Source organism: Ahaetulla prasina, chromosome 1 (assembly GCF_028640845.1).
Source record: "Ahaetulla prasina isolate Xishuangbanna chromosome 1, ASM2864084v1, whole genome shotgun sequence".
Lineage (NCBI taxonomy): Eukaryota > Metazoa > Chordata > Lepidosauria > Squamata > Colubridae > Ahaetulla > Ahaetulla prasina.
The window spans coordinates 214,358,531-214,382,862 of record NC_080539.1 but is presented as its reverse complement, the minus strand read 5'-3'; the positions used below and the strand labels follow the sequence as shown (position 1 = coordinate 214,382,862).

General features: G+C 36.8%; 1 protein-coding gene and 1 long non-coding RNA gene across 9 annotated transcripts in view; one reads left to right on the top strand and one right to left on the bottom strand.

Annotated features, from left to right (window-relative positions):
- Window positions 1-2,851, bottom strand: part of LNPK (lunapark, ER junction formation factor) — a 56,481-nt gene extending 53,630 nt beyond the window's left edge. For 6 of the 8 annotated variants that reach the window (XM_058190083.1, XM_058190121.1, XM_058190058.1 and 3 more), the window contains exon 1: window positions 2,676-2,851. The gene's annotated coding sequence lies outside the window, so the exon portion shown is untranslated. Of the gene's footprint in view, window positions 1-2,453; window positions 2,615-2,675 lie in introns of those variants that run through there. The other 2 variants (XM_058190073.1, XM_058190130.1) reach the window with 1 other exon arrangement.
- On the top strand, window positions 42-21,745 carry LOC131201842 (uncharacterized). Its single transcript, XR_009156019.1, has 3 exons — window positions 42-2,319; window positions 15,256-15,360; window positions 16,733-21,745. It is a non-coding gene; the product is annotated as an uncharacterized LOC131201842 (long non-coding RNA).
- Window positions 21,746-24,332: the final 2,587 nt, after the last annotated feature.

Sequence of the window (24,332 nt, the reverse complement as noted above, 5' to 3'; positions counted from 1 at the left end):
TATCTATTGAGCCTAACTCTACACAAGGCTCAATAAAACATGGTTTATCTAACATAAACAAATTCAGCAATGCAGAATACACAAAAAAATAAAAGATCAGCCCTGGGTGGCATTTCTACTAAATATCCATTTCTTGTCATATCTTATCATGCAAAGAAAAATATTTTCTACTTTGGAACTAAAAGTAGAAATTGGCAGAGAATGGAGTTAATTGTTTTAACATCACACAGAATGCATCACTGTGTTCACGTTACAACCCTTTCAGTTTTTAACCTATTGAAGAAACAACTCAATTTCAGCAACAACTCAAGAAGCAACTATATTTACCTAAATCAAGAAACAACTCTTGAGATACTGGAAAAATATTTTCACAGTTAAATCAGTCAAGCCACAACTCCTCAAAATAAGTTTGGCTAGATAACAAATGGTGAACTAGATAAATGACTAATGCAAAGAAGCAATGACTGATGAATATGCCTTTAACTGAGCAATCCAAAAAGGATAGGAGAAATAAATTACTAACTTCATTAGAAAGCTGAAAGGTAGGATGGGTTTTTTTTAATTTAGTTTCTTCTCTTCCTATTGCCTAATTTTCCAAGTGGGTCAGAAGATAAAGTATATAACCTTCTGAGCTCAAGGCTTTTATTCCCTACTTTGGGATGGAAGTGATGGGAAAATAGAAGAACTTTGTTTCCAGCTTCCCTGTCATAGGCCCCACACATTCCTTTTTACTCTCTTCACAGAGAAGCAACAGCTGCAGATATTAGCTTAGTTTCTCTCTATGGCAGAGGGTGCCTTGCCATCTCGGGAGCTAAAGCATTATAGCCAGAATAGTTTAATTCTGAAATGTTAAAACTCCAGAGAAGGAACATAGTGTCTGGACTGCATGGCCAAATATTTTCAAATACTGACAAGCAATGAGGTCCTGCGTGTTTATATCCTAAGTAAGGGGCGTGCATAAGAGCACAAGCGTGCCTACCGTTCCTATCCTACTGTTTCCTTTTGTTATATCCAATTAAATATAGTTATTACATACTCATACATATATATGCTTATATATTGTATAGTTATTTCATGCTTATGCTTATATATACTGTGTGACAAAATAAATAAATAAATAAGTAAGTAAGTAAGTGGAACCTTAATCATATAGTGACTATAAATGAAATTTGAGAACAGATTCTGTAATACATAATGTTAAACAAAAAACAAAATAATATTTACATGTTCCTAGGCAGAAATCAACACCTCCCTTTCTCCACTGCAATATGCAACTAGTTCCTCCATCACCCGCCACCTCAAATGAAAAGATTATACACAGCTGCACTAATCCACATTTTCAGACTCTTGCAGAAGGTCGACCGTAACATTATAAACTTGAAATCCTAAAAATCCTAATTTGAAATCCTAAAAAAAAAAAAAACAATCCCAGAGTTACTTTACTCCTGTTTGATTTCAACAAAACTGGATGGAATTTCACAAACAAGTAAGACAAGAGGGGCCGCTCACCCTGCATACTTTTCCCACAATGAGAACTATTTGACATCTCCTCTCCTTTTCTTAACAACTTTACGATTTAAGATGTATCTGTGACATAACTCAAAAATTTAGTTTTAATTCTTATACTCGGGCTTTATATGGACATACCTGAATACATGCCAGGACCATTGATTCTCAACCTGAGTCATTTTTTTTTTAAAGGAGGTTGATTACTTTAATATAATATCCAGGGAAAGGGGAATAAGATTGAAAAGTGCTAGTTTCAGGTTAACAGTAACAGAGTTGGAAGGGATCTTGGAGGTCATCTAGCCCAACCCCCTGCTCATGCGTGTACTAGGGATTCGAACCACCGACCTTTCTGATCGACAAGTTCAGTGTTAAAAATGCCACATATCTATACTCAGGCTCTTGAGGCCTGATGTATTCCAGAAGCCTAGACTAGGCGCACCAACTTTATTTAAATCTACTTATTTATTTATTTTGTCGAGTACATATTAGATAACATATTACAAGTATAAGCATGAATTGAATACGTAAAACGAATGCAATTAAAGGGCACATTAGGGCAGGGACGGTAGGCACGCTGGTGCTCTTATGCACCTCCTTCTTCTCGCCCCCCAGCTGGGCGCATGGAGGAGCCCCATGCTCGCCTCCACGCCCTCCGCCCATCCTTCAGTGGTCACTGCGGCAGCCTCCGCAGGGAAAGCTTCGTGCCGCTCGTATCCGTGCCTGGCATCCCGTTGCAGGGCATTCGGCAGCCTCCGCCCGGCGTTCCCAACCGACCCACGGCAGCCTCTCACAAAGGAAACGCAGGACGCGGTGGGTGACCCTCGTGGGGCTATGTAACATCGTGTCATATAATATAAGGAATGGGGTTGGGGGGGGGGCTTTATAATAAGGGGCCAAGGGCGGGCAAGCAAGCTGCTCTTAACTCCGCAAAGCCACTCACTCACCTCCCTCGCTTCTCCCTTGCATTAAACTTCAAAGAGCCCCGGCAGGTGTCCCTCCGGGCGCCACTAAGCCGCAACGCCTCCCTGTCTGTCTCGTCGCTCCTTCTCTATAAAGTTTTTTTTTTTTCCCCCTTCTTTTAATCGCCAACCGTCCGCCGGCCAGAAGGAGCACACGCCCCCCTCCCTCTCTCTCTCGCCCTCCCTCCCCCCCAGGTGGAAACGCACCTTCCCCGCCCCACCGCAACTTCCTTCCGACGCGCTCGGGCTCGACGTGGGAGGAGGAAAAGGAGGCTACTTGACCCTCCCCTCCCGTCGAACTTCCTTCGTGCCTCTCAGTCCGAGGAGGCTGGCGACGCTCGCGGTGCGGCCATTCTAGAAAAGGGCAAGCCCGCCTTCTCCCCCCGCCCCCGCCCCGCGGAGAGGCGGTTATGACGCAAGGCGGGCGCCGTGCGGCCATCTTGGAAGAGGACGAGTCGTTCGGGCGTGGGTTACGTTGTTGGCGTTGGTGATTCGCCCGCTCTCCCGCTAAGGCGGGCTTTCAAGTCCGACTGTAAGAAGAGATGGCTTCTTTGACTGCCTCTCTGGGAGTCGACGTACAGTAGCGGAGCTTTAAAAAGTATATCGCCCTGCCTTAGAAAGCAAGAGTGGTGTAGTACTGAATTTGAGAAGAAAGTTCTTACTTCCAAGACTCGACTTTCGGAACGGACGGGCGTAGAAACCAAGATAACAATTAACTCCTCCAGTACCGGGGCTTAAAAAGAATCCTGGGCGTTGCGTGTGTCTGGTTTTTTTTTACCATCAGAATGAAGCGCGGAAAGTGACAGGCAGCGAAGCGGCGGTGACTTTTATGAACAGGGCGGGAAAAGGAGACCCAACAGGAGAAGACCCTGGCTTTGCAACCCCGCGTTTGGTCGGCCGAAGCATTGAAGATGCAAGGGCACGTTTAGAGAACACATCCAACCGATGAGCATAGATTTATAAAGCCTTTGCACAGATGTAGATGTGCTTTTTTGCGTGGGCGGACGCGGTGGAAAATCGCTCCCCATTATTACGAGGACCGCTATTACGACATTTTACTAGGAAAAGGCGTTCGGGCCACACAGCTTGCAATCCAAAATCAAAACAAATATAATGGGGAAAAAGGAATAATAAGGTGTGGTTAGGTTAGAATAGAACAGAAGAGCTATGTCTCTAGTTTGAAAAAGCCTCTTCCGTGTCTTTGGTGCTAAAGCATTGAAGACACAAAGGGGGTGTTGGAAGCACACATCCAGCTGTTGGATATAGATCTATAAAAGCTACAGTGATAAGTGGTAGTGGGCATAATACCTTCCCAATATTTGTGGCACTGCAGCACAGAGGTGAGCTTGGTAGGGGGGGACTTGAAGCACATGTCTAGCTTGGTACTGATTCTAGGGTGCTTGAAAAGGACTTTCCTGATTATTGAAATAAAGAGACATTTTTGGATTAGCAGAAATAGATAATGGCTATTTCTGTGCTACCCCCTCTCTCTTTTAAGTCATCACCAAATTCATTCATGCATTCATTATTTTATATGACACCCATTTCTCTAATGTCTCTGGGTGGCTTACAAAGAGTAAAAAGATAAAGATCAAAATAATGAAAATTTTAAAGGCTTTATATAAACTAGAATCAAGAAAACAAACAATCTTCTCACCCCATCAACTACCCAGCAGTGAATGCCCTCCTCAGGGGCCCAGGCCAACTGGCTAAACCAAGTTTTCAAACCCTTCTAGAAAGCTAGAAGGGTGGGAGCCATTCTCACCTCCAATGATAAGAGAGGCTACAATGGAAAAGACTCTTGACTACCTACCAGAATTCCTTAGTAGATTGCCCATAGAGGTGGAATAGAATTGGGGTGAGATGGCTCCTTAGATGTTCTGGACCCATGGATTGGACTCAAAAGCAAACTGGTAACTAATTCAGCTTCAGCTAGTTCAGAATGCAGCTGCGCAGGTAATAGAGGGAGACACACGTTGCTCCCATGTAACACCAATCCTGCGCAGTCTGCACTGGCTTCCTGTGGTCTTTCGGGTGCGCTTTAAGATCTTGGTTACCACCTTTAAAGCGCTCCATGGCTTAGGGCCCGGGTACTTACGGGACCGCCTGCTGTTACCTTATGCCTCCCACCGACCGGTACGCTCACACAGAGAGGGTCTTCTCAGGGTGCCGTCCGCCAAGCAATGTCGGCTGGCGGCCCCCAAGGGAAGGGCCTTCTCTGTTGGAGCTCCTACTCTTTGGAATGAACTTCCCCCTGGTTTACGCCAATTGCCTGACCTTTGGACCTTTTGCCGTGAGCTGAAAACGCATTTATTTATTCAAGCGGGACTGGCTTAAAAGTTTACTAAATTTTAATTGGGGTTATTTATGAATTTTAGGGTTTTAAATTGATTGTTTTAAATTTCGGCCATTTATGTAATATGCTTGGTTTTAAGTTTCTGTTTTAATTTGTATATTGTGTGGTTTTATAATTTGGCTGTACACTGCCCTGAGTCCTTTGGGAGAAGGGCGGTATAAAAATCTAATAAAATAAATAATAAATAAATAAATAATAATGCAGCTCGCACGACAGTAATGTTATATGTGCCACCCTAGGGGCCTCCAGAACTGTGTACCACTGCATTTCTGTACCAGCTGTAGCTTCCAAAGTGTAGTCCCGTGTAAGAAGCCTGTTATTAAAACACAGCTGCCTGCAATTACTGCAGGTTCTAGTCCCACCAGGTCCAAGGTTGACTCAGCCTTCCATCCTTTATAAGGTAGGTAAAATGAGGACCCAGATTGTTGGGGGGGCAATAAGTTGACTTTGTAAATATACAAATAGAATGAGACTATTGCCTTACACACTGTAAGCTGCCCTGAGTCTTCGGAGAAGGGCGGGATATAAATGTAAACAAAACAAAAAAAACAAATTTGAAAGGTGACCAGGGCATGAGTGACTCTATACAAAGCCTTGTGATCCAGATAAGGGTGCAACTGACACACAACTCAAAAGCTGCACAAAGGCCCTCATAGTCACAACTGCTACCTGTTCTTCAAGCAGGAGTTGTGAGTCTAAGAGAACCCCCAATTCACACACCAGGTGTGTCTGAGATAGTACAACCCCATCGAGAACTACAAATAATAAACAACTAGATCCTGAGGTCCCTTGAATCACAGCAAATTTGTCTTCAACTGAAGCCTGTTGTCCCACATACAGCCCCCTATAATCTCCAGGCACCACAAAAGGGCAGCCTCAGCATCGCTTGGATGACCAGGAATAGAGTTTATCATCTTCATATTGATAATATCTCATCCTATGGTATTGGATGATCTCAAATTGTGTTGTCCTAATTTTGTCTGGAATGTATGATAAAACATTAGTTGATTCTTCTGGCTTTGCTATCTTCCTTCTTCTGCTACAGTATGTCCTGTAGCAGAAAAGGAGCAAATAGTGAGTCAGTTTAATGATTGAGGCACCAAGCCAGAAACCAGGAGACTTCTAGTCCAGCCTTAAACATGAAAAACATATCAGAATTTGGGTCAGTAACTCTCTCTCAGCCCAATCATTTCACAGAGTGAAAGGTAGAACAGGTAGAGAAAACAGGAGGAGGAAGGAATATTAAGTATGTTTGCTGCCTCGAGTTACTTATAAAAATAATAAAGGTAGAAAAAATCTTTAAAAAAACTAAAATCTAAAAAAAAAAATCTGGCCATATGTCTCTGACCATCATCTCTAGGTTCCTTCTGTTCTTGAGTCATAGGGAAAGCCTGTACTTTTGTTGACAATGTCTTCCTTTACAAATGCTAACTTCTAGCTTCCAACATGCTGTAGGGTTTCCAATATGCTATATTTGGGAGGCAGTAATGACCAGTGGTTACAATAATAAACTTATTTACTTACTGATTGATTGATTGATTGATTGACTGACTGTCTGTCTACCTTAGCACCTTTGATGTATTTTATGGATTACTGATTCTCCTGATCCAGCATGGTAGATCTTGTAATAGCTGATAGATCTCATTTATGGTAAGAACCTCCGTCTCTCTCTCTCTCTCTCTCTCTCTCTCTCTCTCTCTCTCTCTCACACACACACACACACACACACACACACACACACACACACACACAGAGAGAGAAACCTCAAGTCTATCCATTCCCCTAGTAGAGAACTGAACTTCTGTTTTAATTCCCCTGCCCATGTCCATGCGATGAAACCTATTCTGTCTAGTCAATTGTGTTCTGGCTTTAAAAAAACCCATGTAATCCAGGTAAAACTCATTAATATTTTAGAGGAATTACATATTTTCTCCTGCAGCAAATTTTTAGAATTGCTCAAATATACACACTGGTAAAAAAATATGAGGAATTGGAAAATATGCTGTATATAACACCAAAAATGTAGACTAAAGTTTAACACAATTCACCACTGGGATTAAACTTTTTGGAATTGCATTATCACATGATACAAAATTAAAATACTAATTTCCATTGTATCATTTGTTACATCAAATACATTATTCATTATATCTTTAAAACTTAAATTTCACCGATATAAGACCATAAGAAGTCCAAGACAATAAAACTGTTGTCATAATCTATACGCCTTTTGTTGTAAATTATTAATTTCTTACAAACTGGGAAAAGCTTTTTAGAAGTCAAACTTGGTAATTATTAGAGAAAAGACTGTAGGCCCTGCATTAAACTCTTCCAATCTAAAATGATATGTATCGTATTTTTTATTACTAGGCCAGTAATAAATTGGCCCAAAACAAAAGCCTAATTTTCATATATCCAAAATATATGTATTAAAGTTTCTACAAACTACCCAAGAATATTGTTCCATTTAAATATCTTGATAATGTAAGTATCCTTCATATAAAGGACTAAGACATGCAAAGGGACATTTAAGTTGCTTCATCTTTCAATTAAACAAAATGGAAATAAATCTGGAGAGGGGACAACGCAAATATCAAACAGAACTGTATATACTTTCCATATGAAATTCAATTTTAGCTTTAGTAGGCTCATAAAATTGAAAACTCTGCTTTAAGGCCAATAACCTTTAATCAAATTGCATGGGGAAAACTGGAGTTTTGGTTTTGTGTATTTCCCCCTACCATTTATACCAAAGCATAAGTCCCCAAATACTTTCATTATTTTCTTGGTGTTTTATGAATTTTTACAAAATGATTAATCAGTACCACATACTTTTCCTTATTTGAAAAAAGTATATTAATTCAGAAAGTGTCTTGTTGTTTTTAGTCAACATAAAACTTTAAGAAAAAATGAAGGCTGCCTCTCAATTCCCATAATAGTAAAAAAAAAAAAATTATAGATGATATTCTACTTTCTACCACACATTTGAGTTTACCATTCTTATTCTATGTGTGAGAATGTGTATATACATATGCACAGAAAGATACATATACTTACAGGATACACAACCTACAGAACACACACAGACCGAGTATTGCATTTTGATTGGTCTTTTAACATTCTGAATGATAAATATATTGGCCTGGATTTAAAAAACTGCATAAGATGTTTTACAATCTGAAAAGGACTTATTCTTTGACAAGGTGCTCCCTCCCCATTTTAAGTTCAACAAGCAGGTATCTTCATTTTGGTGAGTTTTGAAGAAAAAGTATGCCATATGTTTATTGCTTTATTGTATGCTTTATTGAAAGATTAGAAGGCACAATGGCTCAATGGCTGAGCTTGTCAACTGGAAAGCCAACAGCCTGGGTTTCAAGACCCGAGCACCATGTGATAAGGTGAACTCCTATTACCTGCCCCAGCTCCTGCCCAGCTAGCAGTCGAAAGCATATAAACAGGTGCCACTTCAGTGGGAAGGTAATGGCATTCTAAACGCCTCGGCATATAGTCATGCTAGCCAGGTGATCTATTCATATTCACAATACGTTAGTCAGCATTTGCACTACTCTGGGTCCATTGAAATACCAGATCAGATGAAATGAATCTGATTTTAAGATTACCAATGCAAATGTTACAATAGCCAGATTATGTGTGTCCAAGAAAATGTAGTGAAAAGCAGACTTCTCTTGTTTTCAATGAACTACACCTTTGTTGTTTCTTTCTGTCCCCAAAATGTCTGATGCTTAATATTGAACTGGTATCTGCAAGGTTGAAGCCATCAGGAAAAGTTAAAGGTAAAGATTCCCCTCGCACATACGTGCTAGTCATTGCCGACGGAACGCTGTTACCTTCCCACCAAAGGTGGTCCCTATTTTTTCTACTTGCATTTTTACGTGCTTTCGAAACTGCTAGGTTGGCAGAAGCTGGGACAAGTAACGGGAGCTCACCCCGTTACACTACAGCACTAGGGATTCAAACCGCTGAGCTGCCAACCTTTCGATCGACAAGCTCAACGTCCTAGCCCCTGAGCCACCGCGTCCCTCAGGAAAAGTTAAAGCACCATAAAATTAGTCAACATCAAATGTAGCAGATTTTTTAGTACCAGGATATGAACAAGAATCCATTTCCATCCTGGGCTATTAATAACCAGCCCCCTAACAAAGATAATCTCTAATAATAATTTAGTTTTGATTTTGTATTGTGTTGATATATTCTAAAAAATATATAGGTATAATTGTTTAACGCCTCTTAAATAATTTATGCAGTAAGTGAAAATGTCTGTACAAGTAAGATTGCAAGTTGTAGTATTTAATGCTAGTGTGTATTTTTCTCAAATCTGAAAGAAGCTATTTGCACAGATCATGTTCTTTAAAAAAACAGCTCATTTTTTGTGGACAGAATTCAAACAGTCATGCATCTCGTGGTTGTATTAGCAGATCTTTTCTATCCATAATATTATTGAGGAAAAGAAATCCTTTTAAGGATGGAGAAACATGAAAAGTAATGGAGACGAGTAGCCTTAGATGGTAATAATTCCATCTATTGGAAAAAATAAATGAAACACTAGGAAGGGTAAAATAAAATATCTTACAGCAGCTGATAATCTTATTTGTGCAACTAACTTAAAGCAAATGTTTCTCCTGATAAAACACTATGAAATATGGATATTGTCTTACAGTTCTCTGATATAATCAATGCTTTGCTATGGTAGGCTGTTTCCTGAGTAACAGTTTCACCATGCCAAATACTAATTTGTATATTGTTATATGAGTACATCTACTTCATACTGTGGATCTTCATTTCTGTGGGTAATTTGTAGTTTAGTTTGTAACCAACACACTCCAGGTTAGTTTCTATATCCAGATCAAAGCAAGCACACGCACCACTCACAGGGGGGGGGGAGTGTTTTGATGTTTATCAGCAAACATTAAAAGAATTAACTGGCAAAGTCAAAAGGAAGAACTGCTGAGAAAGAGACACAAAGAACAAGCATGGATTTACAGTGCATTAATTACATCACAGCTACAAGAAAGAACACAACTAAATTAAAGAAATTAAAGAAATTTGATGGACAGGGATGATGTATACAATATTCTCATCCTTGACAGCTTTGCGCATTGAACTGTGTGCCATAATGGATTAAAAAAAACACCACAAATTGTTTTGTGCATTGGGTCCCAACACTTCTCTCACCTTGTGGAGGCAGGCAAAGTATAGGCAAGGTTTTCATATCTTCCCCTGCAGCTGTCTTCTACTTTTGTGCCTTGGCTGCTGGCAATCTCTGTACAACTTTTCATCAACTGGGATCTGGCACCCCCCTTGTTCTATTTGTGCAATATATTCTCCTGAGAAGGATTCCTTTTATTAGATCTTTTGGATCTTCTTAATGTAATTCTGGGCCTGGGTCATGGCCCCTTCTGAATTTGTTGCTATTTCAGTTTCTTTAGACTAATATTCTGTAACCTCTTCCAATCACACAATGTTGTTATTTGCTACTCTTTGTAAGTTTCACTAATAGATTCAAGTGCTACATACTGGTAAAACTCAACTGGGTTGTTCTAATATCAAAATACTGCAGTTATCCTTTATCATTCAAATGACTGTATATGTTTTCTAATTATTAAAAGCAAAACTCTACAGCCTCTTGTTCCTACTTGCTATCTCAGCATTATTTATATTTGAGTTAGACAATTTAGTTTATTCATTTTCTCTTCAGGGATATATGCATAAGCTTTGCACCCAAATACTTTGAGGCATGAGAGACAGGATTTGCTTCCATTCCATAGTTGAAATGGTCCCTATTCCATAATTCCATTTCATGTTGGATTTTATCTGGTTGTTTTGTTCATAAATGGTTTAGTGTTAAGTAACTGTGTTGCTTTCTCTCAAAATTGTTTAGTAACCTTGAATTAACACCTCTTTGTGCTTAGCAATCTTTTATTTTTATTTCTGAAGCCTTGCTTTGTTCAAGACTATAATTTTCTGCTGTATTTTTTCCCAAAATATCTTGATTGCAATATTCTTCTCCATTATTAGAGTTCGATCTCTTTATTTTTCTATTAAACTACAATCGGAGTTTCTTAAACACTTTACTAAACACTTTACGCTTTGTTAACTGTCCTTCATTTTGATTTTGACAATCATTTAAAAAACTAAGGTCCAATTCTTTGAATTCAGTTTGTTCTTTTTCTTTTTGCTTTTAAGCAACAATCACATTTTGATTCCTTTTATTTCTTGTAAGGACAAATATAGAGTCCAGTCCTATAAGGGATGTATGGAATAAAAAGGCAAGAAAGCTGCCATAATGTTTTAGTACTGCGCTGACACTGATGGTTAAAGTAACTGTTCTGAAATACAAAACTAGGACAACCAGAAAGGAACAGAATATCTTTAAAAAAATCATATATAATAGCATGCACAAGCTCCCCTCTTCCATGAAAAGGTCATAGTCGTAGAAAACCACTGGTATTATCAACACAGAATAGAAAAATTTCCATTGTTATCCGCTGTATATTGCAAAGGCATTACACATAGTTATGCATACCCTAGATAAACTATAAGCAGGGAACTTCCAAATTAGTTTGAAAATGATCACATATGGAATAATTTATGTATTGCCAATGCAATTATACCGTCTTTAACTCTTTGTGTGAAAATGATTATAAAAACTTGCTGATATGTGTGCTTGTGATCTTGCCCAAGAAGATCCTGTGAAACATATTCTTTGTGTGCTTGACCAAACTCTGCACTCTTAATAAAGGTAATGGAGTCTTTACAAATTTGTCCTGATTGAATAAAAGGAACAGATTTGAACCTCATCACTTGGGTGACTGAGAAGGAAGTAGAATGCTAAGAAACTCTGGAATTTCTTCTCCAATAGTCTGCATCCTTTATTCTCTAAAAACCAGATTCATCTCTATGATTAAATATTCTGTGCCATTTTATTATTATGCATATATCTTGGAACTGTTTGCTTCAGGAAGCATAGTTCTAGCAAATTAGCTTCAATTTCCTTTCCCACCAATATTATTTCATGGTCCTTTGTAACAGTGCAAAATCTATTTTTAAGCATTTATTTTACAACCATGTTACATAGATAACATATTTGCGTCCAATTCAGGTGCATAATATGTTTCTTAGAGTATCTCTGCTTTCATTATGATTTAGCAGGCATTGCAGTTTAATGCTGCCTTTTCCACATATGTCTATAAACATTCCATTTACTCAATTAACTTTTCCACAGTAAAATTTGTCAATGCTCATAAAAATATATTTGTTACAGACAAATTGATGATGTACCACTATCCAACAAAAATCTGTCTTATCTTTTTAAATTCAGAATCATAGCCAATTTCAAGTATGTGAATATAAATACTCTATTTGTATATACTTTGTTTTTGCAATCCTTGGACAGGCTTGACTTTTCTTTTAGAAAAGTCATTTTGATCTCATTACATTTCTCTTATATGAGTCTTAGTTCTGTAAAATCTCCATTTTCGTTTAATAGGTCATCTTTTATTAGAATAATGACATGTTCCATTTCTTTCTTTTATGTTGTTAAGGAATTCTGTACAGTTGCAAACTATTCAAATATGCTCTATGCCTCCAGTTTTGCAATTACTTTCCCAAGAGAAATCTCATCATGAAGTTTGATTAACTCTAATACGTACTGTATATATAATATTCTGGTCATGATTTTAATAACACTTTCGTGATTAAATCACTAGAAACGTTCACACTATTTTTAATGCCTCCGGAATAGAGAGATATTTTGGTGCATGTTCCATTAAATTCCCCAGTAATTTAAGATTTATGAGTTTTCTGCATGAAAGTATGATTGTTCATTTCTGAACATGCCTGTCTGTTTAACCAACCATCTCCATTTCTTTTTTTAAATTATCTGTATTAGTTTTGCCAAACAAAATCAGGTATTACATTTATGTAAATTCAAGATAATATAGAGGGAAAAAATCAAAAAGAAAAAAATATTAAAAATGCCAAAGAGATCTACTGTAATGTGACTAAAGGAACAAGTACTATACATATAAAATTATGCTCTGTTTGTGTGTGTGTGTAATACCAGATTGTAATCTATAGCTAATAAATTAGACCATAAAAGTCATCCAAGTTTGTTAGTTCCTGCCTCTGATGTCTTATTAATTTAACTTTGTAATTTTTTCTAATGTAGCAATTGAAAAGGTCTTAGTAATCCACAACTCAATTGTTATATTATCGAGAGTTTTCCAATGTTGCACAATTATTAATTTTGCTGCTAAGATTAAATAAATTTTGAGTTCTTTATTTTTAATCTTAGGATTTGGGTCTATAAGTAAATGTAGCAAGCCTAGCTCTGGGGAACATTCAATTCTTTGATTAATGACGGTGCTTATCTTCTCGAAATTGTTATATCAAAAGGCTATAACTTTATTGTAGGATGAAAAATTGGGGGGGGGATTTATCTCCTTTTTTTTTTTCATCCTCTCCAACATTGGCAAGATTATTTTGTTTAATATATGCCAGCCTAACAGGAGTCAGATACCAATGATGTATAATCTTCTGCTATATTTTTTGAATCAAAGTTGAAGGAAATCTGCCCAGTTTCCACAACTTCTGCCATGGAATTACAAAGATCACTTTCCCAAGCTTCTTTTAAACCATATGGTGGCTCCCCTTTTTCTGATTGCAATAATAACTTATAAATTTTTGAAACTGTTCCTTTTGGTGGTTCTAAATAATGAAGTATTAAATTCTCAAAGTTGGTGTAGATCCATGTTGCTGAATCTCTGATATTTCTATTGCCCAAAAGAGATTTAAATTGATACCAGAAGAGCCATGGTAATTGATCATCTATTTGTCACTCAATCTGATCTTTATCGAAAGGTTCCCTATTACTATAAAAATATTTTAATCCATAAAGATTATAGCCTCTCAAAGATTTCATTTTAGCCAAACCATAGCAATCATTCCGATCAATATATGTTATTAGAGGACTTAAAAGGGATGTATCCTTTATCAGAACTGTATATATACTCTTTGAAATGTTATTTTAGTAAAAACATTTTAATCTGTTTTATTTTCTTTCCTGAAGTACAGTTTAACAATCGGCTTACAGTTTGTTAAATTCAACCTCAGAATTATTTCAGATTTCAGCAATCCACTCTAGTTCATCGAAGCTGCCTGACATCTTCTGAGAGGTCCAGCTTTTCAAATTCCATTTGATGTTCCAGATGCCATAGTCTTTCCCATTTTCAAGGATGAGATTTTCTGGTCATTATTCACAGCCATTTTAAAAAATCTGTTATATTTGTAAGGCTAAAAAAATGTTCCAAAATTAGGATTTTTAATAAAAATTTCCTAATAAAAATCAATAACCTATGACCTCTAAGCATTGTTCTGCTGTATGCTATATCAAATTCCTGGAAAGAAATTTGGGATATTTCTATTACTGGAGTGATCAGAGATTAGTTTTGCTCCCTATTGGGCCCACACACTTTTTTGTTCAATAATTACTGTGAGTAATTTTCAGTTTAGTTTGTAACAAAATCGAAGAACTCAATTCAGCTAGCAAAAATATAGTGAGATATTTATATATAATTAACTGACAATGTGGGATAAAAGACCAGCAGACGGAGAGATAGAAAATGAGAGACAACCAACAGGAATTGACATATTCAGCACCATTAAAAAGGCAATTTGGTGGACAGAGATAATGTATCCAACAATTTCTAATACCTTAGTTCTCATTTCCAAGATGTCAACCTGCTAATCCAGAAATCTCATTCCTAACACACAAGGTGCTGTTCTATCTTCTCAAGAAATCAAGATAACATGGATATGGACAAGAATTTTCTCAACAGTTTCTTCAGCACTATTTTTGTTGTACTTACTCCCAGCTAACTCTAGTTATTTCATTGGTTCAACCATCACACTAACTCTAAACATGGTTTGTTTGCTTATAACTTAATGTCATACTACATAATTGTGGGGGAGGGGGGTTTCAGTAAGGCAAACTTTTGCACAATATGCATAGGCTGAACTTTTATAATTTGTTAGAAGATAAAACTAGACAAGCAATTCAATATAACTCAATTGGACTTTAGTTAACATAACTAAACTCCGTTCCATTTTTGTTATTTGAGTCATCCTAGCAAGAGTTTTACTATATTTTTGCTGTTCCTTGAAACTTTTAGGTACTCTGTAGTTTTTTTTAAGAAACATGGGGCTTTCATTGAAATAAAAGATGCCCATTTGCCTGACCATACAAATGAATATGCCAATTGAACAGTTTATGAAGAAAGAAAAGGCATTATTTTCTACAAAGTCAAACAATCTTAAAGCCATCCCCTAAGTTTACATCCATCCATTCACATATACACACCCATATATACATACCCTTAGTGAAATAATGAAATAGGACTCTTTTTTTTCCAGAACACGAGATGGCAGCCATGTCAGCACCTTTGAGCCTCTCATCAGATTAAGCAAGGCCACCCCGATCCACCATGTCTTCTCCCTTCTGCAAATTCCCAGTGAAAAGTAAGCCACCCAAGAGGTTCACTTAGCAGGACACCGATTCTATTTCCCAGCTGGTCCAATTTGATTGCACTCTGGACCCCAGAATGCCAGGACTTGATTTTCCCATTTGTGAATATAGATTACAGGACAGGAACCTTTCTCTCTTCGCAGACATAATCACATGCTTTTTTTATTGAAGATAATGTCCATTAAGGGGAGTTGGTAATAAGCTGGCTTACATGTTGGAGCGCTTTCCCTTTGAAATGAAGATAAAATGATCCACCCAGCTGCAGACTGTTAAGACCCTCAGCCCCAGTATGAAAGGGTGGGGAATATTTAATAGGTGTTTATGGCTTGGGAGAAACAGTTCCTCCTTTAAATGAAAGAAATAACCGAGGAGAAAGTCCATGATAAAAGACAGCCCTGGACTCTGAGAAAGGCCTCACACACAGAGTATCTGTTATCATGATAACACAGGATACCTCACTCTGTCTGAGCTCTTTGAGACAAGAGAAGGGAAACTGTTTTTAATAAAAACTTATTGAAAAGCATTTTATATTTTTATATTTGTACATGCCAACTAAGGGTCAGCAGAATAGTAGAAGAGTGGAAACCAAATTGTTGCCCTTAAAAAAAAAACTGTTATCATAAAAGGTTAAGAAAGTTCAATTCATGGAATAATCCATTCACTTCCCACCCCCCCAAAAAAAAAGATAGAGGAAAAAACCAAGAAATATTTTTTAGTTCTTTTATAAGTACTGTTTTGCATCTGTGTAGTATAATTTGCCATCAGGTATGTGGGCAACCAGTCTAAATTCTCTAATTGAGAACTTTCTTTTGCTTATAACCTCAGGCCATTAGAGGAGTGTAAAATGTTACAAGCTTAACAAGGAAACAACCTCATCAGAATTTTACGTTTGATTATAGTTTGGGGTTAGTATAACTGTTTCCCATTGAAACCTTAATAAAAGACTCCTTTTTTGTTTGGAAATGCCTTTTTTAATATATCTACATTCAGATAAAGTCAAAAGACTTTTCTTCTCAAAAACAAAACCCCCAACCTAGTTTCTATTTAGGAACAACAAAAACCATGTTGGTAAAATTTGGTAAACAAAGGTTAGGAATGAATATAAAAGTGTGTGTATGTCTTAAAAACAATGCAGCCATGTTTTATTTAAAATGACTAGATATAAATATTATAACATGCTCACATTTTTCAAAGAATAGAGATAACTTCACCTCTTCTTTGTTTTTACTCTTCCCATTACTACATTTTTTCCATGATTTATGTAGCTTATTTTTAAATAGCTGATCACTCTCCATTAAGGTTTCTTTTAATTAAATTTTAGTTTATTTTCCCCTCATGACTTTCTTTTACGAATTTGATTTATAGTTCACAAGAGAAGAATATATGTTTGCCACAAAAGTCCAAGTTTTTCGTGATCGGGAGATAAGCATACCTCATGAAACACTAAAGCGGTTCCACGCAAGAGGAACAAGAGAGAATTGGATATGGTCAAAGCAAACAATGGGTACATCAGAGAAAAACTATTTCCTCTGTTTTCTAAGGTGATTTTCCACCGTTATGTTCAAGAGCTCTCCATTGTGCCCTCCACCATAGTGAACTCCTATGGTTATTTAAAAGATGCAGGGCTGTGATAACCTTAATATGCTTGTTGATTTTTCTTCATGAAAGATAAGTACAGACTTTAATATTCTGAAGCCCAAAGATTACATGTGATTATTCTTTGTAAAAAATGAAAACAGGACATTTTTCTTCTTCTATGGCAATGGTGAATAAATTCTAGGATATCTTTTGTGATTTTCTAATAAAGAACCAAAAATCAGAACTGATTCTTTTGGCAAAAAAAAAGAAGAAGAAGACGACGACGAAGGGGAGTGCATTTCAAATTTTGGAAAGATTTTGGAATTTTTGTGAGGCTCATGGTGTCTATTACGCCCATTATATTCAGTTTGAAAAGCATCACAGAAGATTGAACATTTCTCCCAGCCCATTTTACAAGTAGTTCTTCACTTACAACTATTCGTTTACCAACAGTTCAAAATTATGACAGCCTCGTAAAAAGTTACTTATGACTTGTCCTCAAAATTATAATAGTTATACCAACCCTTGGTCATGTGATTGCCCTGTGGGCTCACATTTATGATGGTGGCAGCATCTTGTGGTTACATGATCGTGTTTTGCAACTTTCTGGCAAGGGGAAGCCAGATTTGCTTAATCACTGTGTGATTCATTTAACAACCATGTGATTTGCTTAATGCTTGCATAAAATGGCTGTAAAATCAGATAATGTGTGATGTTTCTCGTAACAAACGCATCACTCAGCAACTGAAATTCTTGTGGTTATAAATTGAGGAGTACCTGTCGTGACAGAGATAGGTTATCTGCCATGATTGCTGCAACCATTGGATGCCAAAGACATTTTTTTAAAAAAAAGGAAAAATACAATCTCTGGCCCCAAATGATTGTCTGCCTCTATCTTAATGGAACAGTACCCACAATGAATTAGATGAGATCTATGCCATGGGAAGGAATTGATTCCAAACAAGCAGAGCTAATCCAAGCATGCCAAGCAGTCATGTATTTACTGCAGCCGTGTTGTTTCAAAATACCGTAAATATAATGAATTTAGTTGATGCATCCATGTATCAAAATATCTCTCTGTCTGGATGCCTTGGAGAAGTACTGTATGTTTTTAGTTTTCCCAGTAATAAATATTATCAATGGAGATTATAAAAACTAAACCAAAAAAAATCTATTGACAATAACTTTAGGGAAAAAAACAGTATTCAACAAAGGGGGGAAATCAATATAAAATGTAAAAAAGAAAACTTTATTACCCTACCATACTATGCATATTTTTAAATCCTCAAACTATAAAATCTAAGGAGTCTGCTACTACTGTAGCATTTTACTTTCTCTACATGTATAAGCATTCATTTTACTGGAATGTTTTATCATAGAGTACTGTTACAAGTTGAGCACTGACTGCTTTGTTTTATCTGGCACGCAAACTTGGGTTCTATTAAATTGATAGAATCTTGATTTGTAACCACTCTAATCATACATCTGAGAAATTTATACTTTTTGTGAGGTAAACTAATTCATCAGCGAGAGTAATAACTTTGTTCCTAATATGATAATTTTTATCACTGGGGAAAATTATACTTCCTTGACTGCTTCCCAGCATACTTTTTGAATAACACAAAAGATAAAAATAACATAGCAATCTGAGGAACTAATATTACTGGAAAGAAAACAGTATGGTGGGATGAGGGTTTGCATATTTCTGATATGGCCAGGAAAGAGGTGTTAAATGTATTGAAATCAAAATAGTTTATAGTCGCACTGTATTAAGTTTTATTGACAAAATTATTTATGTCCAACGAATTATTTTTAGGTTTAGGATATTAAAACCGAGATGAACATTATCTGGTGGAGGTAATTTCCAACAAAATGAATTTAATTGCTTACAAAATATATTTTCTTGGAAATTACCTTCATTGGATCTATAACATTCATTTGCAATAGATGGGCTCAGCATTACCTACAGAGGCCAGAACATTCCAAAAATTATCTAGGTCATTGGAATTGAAAATAATATTACAAGAGAACTGTTTGTTTAAAAAAATGTTACGGTCCCTGTTTTCTAGAAGGGAAGAAAGGGAATGTATTTACAGGTGGTATACAATACTGAAAATGAATTTGCACATATGAAAATTAATTGCAATTTGAGATCTAAAGACGGTAAATTGGCTTAAACTTCATCTGCAATCCCTTCCACTTTTCTCATGTGGCATCATATGAAACCATAGCTTCCTCTCTCCATTTTACCTTTCGCAGAAAACCTATGAAAGATTTTCAGCAGTAACTTCAGGCTGGTGAAGAATGTTGGTATTAAGACAATAACATTCTTAGCAAAAGCTGGACCCGAGAAACGAAGAGGTGAAAAGTGACAGGCATTCTGTACGCAGTAAGAAAGATATTTCTTAGCTTGGTTGCTACCTACTGAAGCTTGGCCTATACTTTTTCCTTCTCCGTCTAGCCTTGGAAAACAGTAGCGTACCTATCAATACAATGATCAGAGGCTCATTTACAAGCTGCCTAGTTTTCTGCCACAGCCTCTAAATAAGAGATTCTTCCTGGAGCTGCAGTGATTGAATTTTCAATCATTCATTAATCACTTTCAATGTTATCAGCTTAGCTAGTGTCAGGGCTTCAGCAAGATCAGCACCTCCAGCCATTATTGGTCCTGCCAGCAAAGTACAAGCTTTTTATATTCTCAGCAGGGCCATGTTCTGGCATTAAATACTAATCTTAAAACCTCCATGTTGTGAAAGATTTTGTAAAAGAAAAGGGGAAATGCTGTCAAATACATTAAAACAGAGAATGCTTTGAAAATATACGTTTTTAAGGGCTAGTCAGATCCCTACTTTTTAAAACCTTAATTATGATTTTATACAGAGAGGGAATTTTTCCATTTTGATTCTATTCTGAATTCTATTGCATTGTGGAATTTAAATGATTTATTTCATTTAATAAATAAATAAATGATTTATTTATTTATTTACCAGCTCACGCTGGTAAAGCCTGTTATTAAGAACACAGTAGCCTGCAATTACTGCAGGTTCGAGCCCGGCCCAAGGTTGACTCAGCCTTCCATCCTTTATAAGGTAGGTAAAATGAGGACCCAGATTGTGGGGGGGGCAATAAGTTGACTTTGTAAAAATATACAAATAGAATGAGACTATTGCCTTATACACTGTAAGCCGCCCTGAGTCTTCGGAGAAGGGCGGGGTATAAATGTAAACAAAAAAAAAAAAAAAGCATTATGGATACAACTAGAAAGCTGCTGTCTCTTCCTCTTAATAACTTGACAGGGACTCAGTACTTCTTTTGGTTATACATCTGATGATTTCCTTCATTAAAAATTACAGACTCATAAAATATTCTGAATTTTTCAATAAGATGTGCAACAATAGCTGGGTTTTGATCTCTGTATGTTGGAACGGACACTAATAAATAAAATATGTTTGGACAAGTTCTACAAAGACACCGTTGTGGTTTAAAGAGAGTATTGGAGAGAAAAAAATAAGATCAAAAATGTGTGATATCAAGTTACATTCTGAAAATTTAGAACCTATTGAAGACTAACACATTTAGATTTATTAATTGTGGGCTGCAGCTAAGGAAGTTGATTTACTTTGGTGTATCTGCTTTGAAAATCCTGGATATGTATGCACTTTCTACAACACAAATTGAACTTTTATTAATGTTGGAGAATATCTGATCAATAGGTTTCCATGTGGTCAGTTTTAAAACTTGGGGCCCATTGAATTTATTCTGCTACGTATCATTTTTTACTTTCTTTCTAGTTTTTTCCTTGACTTTCCTTGTGGGTTGTTCATTTTGTATTAGTTTAGAATAGAATAGAATAGAATAGAATAGAATAGAATAGAATAGAATAGAATAGAATAGAATAGAATAGAATAGAATAGAATAGAATAGAATAGAATAGAATAGAATTCTTTATTGGCCAAGTGTGATTGGACCCACAAGGAATTTGTGTTTGATGCATATGCTCTCAGTGTACATAAAGAGAAAAGATACGTTCGTCAAGAATCATAAGGTACAACACTAAATGATAGTCATAGGGTACAAATAAGCAATCGAATCATACTAGGAAACAATCAATATAAATTGTAAGGATATAGCAACAAGTTACAGTCATGCAGTCATAAGTGGGAGGAGATGGGTGGTAGGAACAATGAGAAGTTTAATAGTAATAGTAATGCAGACTTAGTGAAGAGTTTGACAGTGTTGAGGGGATTATTTGTTTAGCAGAGTGATGGCCTTCGGGGAAAAACTGTTCTTGTGTCTAGTTGTTCTGCTGTGCAGTGCTCTATAGCGTCGTTTTGAGGGTAGGAGTTGAAACAATTTATGTCCAGGATGTGAGGGGTCTATAAACATTTTGAAAGCCCACAGTTTTTGTATTTCATTCAGTTTTCTGCTTGGTGACTCATTTTTATTTTACTTTCTGTTAATTAAAATCATTGCTTAAAAAAGATTATGACTAGGATTATGATGGTAGATACCGTGCTTAGCACACTCAATATTATACTTAGATAACTAATTGCTCTAATCATAGGTCTCCAACCTTTTGACTTGCCTGACTCGCATTGAGTAAAGAGAAATTGTCTTGGTCCGCATATAAAATAGACCGTATAATATAGTTAATGTATACAAATCACATAGTAATGTTAAAAGTTTACGATCTTGTGGGACCGCATTACTAGCTGTCCAGGGCCGCATGCAGCCCACTAGCCATGGATGGGACACACTTGCTCTAGATTCCTATTTATAAAACACTCCCCATTTCTTCTACTTAAAGATGTATATTTATATAAATATTTAATATTATTATAATATTATCATTACTCCATCTGTTGTCACACTGCAGAGAGTTATACATGAGGCTGAAGTGCAGTCTAATCTTGCTCACATCTCTGGACATATTAATGTACTTATAATTGCATATGGAGTTAATATAGTGGACGTAATGGATTGTTCACATGTACAGATTTCTAGAAGACATAAAATAGATGTTTCAAATATGTAAATAACTAACGAATTTTTAACTGATTTTTGCATATACATGAACTCTTAGGATTCTGCAAAGCATTCGCCATGGTGCTTTGTGTAGCTGCTTGAAGCACTAAGGTCTACACAGGGACTTCACTATATCAATTGCAGATACTTTCACTGAAATTTCAGCTGAATTTTCAGCAAATCCCAGTAGAAATCTCTTCTGCATCTACATGAGCATACTGCAATCAGGAACATATGAAGGCTCTCAAGCTTTGGACTGGGCTTGTTGCTTCAAGTAGCAGGTTTGGGTAGAAATTGTAAATGTTTCATAATGTCCTATATACTTTGGCTCTCTCTCCAACCCCCTTTTCTCTGCATACACACACAACCAACAAATTTACTTATAATAAGTAAGTAAAATGTAGTTATTTATCATCTGCCTTTCTAAATGGCTGTGTAAGATAAAGAACTGAACACAATTCACATTACCAAAATCTCAATATAGCTTTCTGAAATAATGAAAAGTTAAATGACAGATGAATATCCAAAGAGGCATTGTAATAAGTGTTTGTGTGTAGCTAGATAGATATATAGATATAGATTCAGCTACATACACACAAACACATGTAACATATACATACGTGTGGGTACTGTATGTGTGCAGTTTTCCCAAGGAATGAACCACAACAGATCAATGATAGTTATTTTTTTTCTCTTTTTTTAAGTCCTCAGCTTGCCCATCAGCTTTGACTTCAGCAATGAACATTTTTCCACACCGACTCAGATTTGCCCTCCAGTGATTAATTAACTAATGCTATAGTTGATTAATCTACTGATTAAAGCATACAGCCCTAATCATAAAACAGCAAGAACATTTTTGTTACTGAGGCTCTGCACTCCGTTTCAACCCGTTCAGTGTTGGAGTCAGTTCAGATAATAGAGGAAGGGGGCCTTGATTTAAAAGGCAAGATGCCAGCTACAGTGGAAGGGGGAAAGAACTAACCCAATTATCCAGTTGATTTGAAATGCTTAAGTAAAAATGCTGATGACATAGCATTTCATGCTAAGAAGATTTAGCCTGCACCTGGATCGATAATGTTGTCCCTTTTCATTCTGATTATAGCTTTTTTCTCTTCCCAAATCTTCCCTACATTGTTCTTGAAAGATCTGTTACCCTTACTAAAACTGCATGATTATTATTTTTTTAAAAAAAGAAAGGTGTATCTGATCTAAAGAGAAATCAGTGTCTATGTGTGGTGTGTGATGTGTATATATGTGTGTGTGTGTGTGTGTGTGTCAGTGGTGAAATCTGAACCGTTTTACTACCGGTTTGGTGGCTGTGCCTGCGCTCTGCGTGCCAAATGTGCACTGTGCACCAAATGCGAGGTGTGCACACATGCACGCACATCGCATGCCAAAAGGAGACATGGGAAGGAAGTAAAACTTGGGCTGGGATAGCTCAGGCAATAGAGAAGCCTGTTATTAGAACACAGAGCCTGCAATTACTGCAGGTTCGAGCCCGGCCCAAGGTTGACTCAGCCTTCCACCCTTTATAAGGTAGGTAAAATGAGGACCCAGATTGTTGGGGGGGCAATAAGTTGACTTTGTAAAAAAAAAAAATACAAATAGAATGAGACTATTGCCTTATACATTGTAAGCCGCCCTGAGTCTTCGGAGAAGGGCGGGGTATAAATGTAAACAAAAAAAAACCAGCGCGCATTCAATCGTTGGAGCCTCTCTTTTTTTACTTTTTTAAAGCATTTTTTTCCTACCTATTTGGGTGAATAGGTAGTAAAAAATGCTTTAAAAAAGTAAAAAAAAAGGTTCAGACAATCCCGCACCACAGCTGTGATTGTCGGAGTCTTTTTTTTTACTTTTTTTAAATGCAGTTTTTTACAACCTATTTGGCTGAATAGATTGTTAAAAAATTCTTTTTATGTTAAAATGTTAAAAAAAAGGCTCTTACAATCCCGCGGCTCAGCTGAGATCGTCAGAGCCTCTTTTTTTTTTACTTTTAAAAGCCTTTTTTTACAACCTATTCCGCCAAATAGGTTGTAAAAAAATGCTTTTTAAAAGTAAAAAAAAAGGCTCTGACAATTGCGCGGCTCAGCCGTGATCATCAGAGCCTTTTTTTACCTTTTAAAAGCATTTTTACAACCTAGTCCTACCATTCAAGCAGGAAAAGCGAGCGAGCCGGAAGGAAGCGGCAAGCAGGCAAGCGGGCGATTGGGTGGGCATGAGCAGTGGGCCAGGGATTTGGGCTACCAGTTCTCCAAACCACCCGCCACCATCGCTACCAGATCAGACAATCCTGTCCAAACCAGGAGCATTTCACTCCTGGTATGTGTGTTCACACACACACACACACACACACACACACACA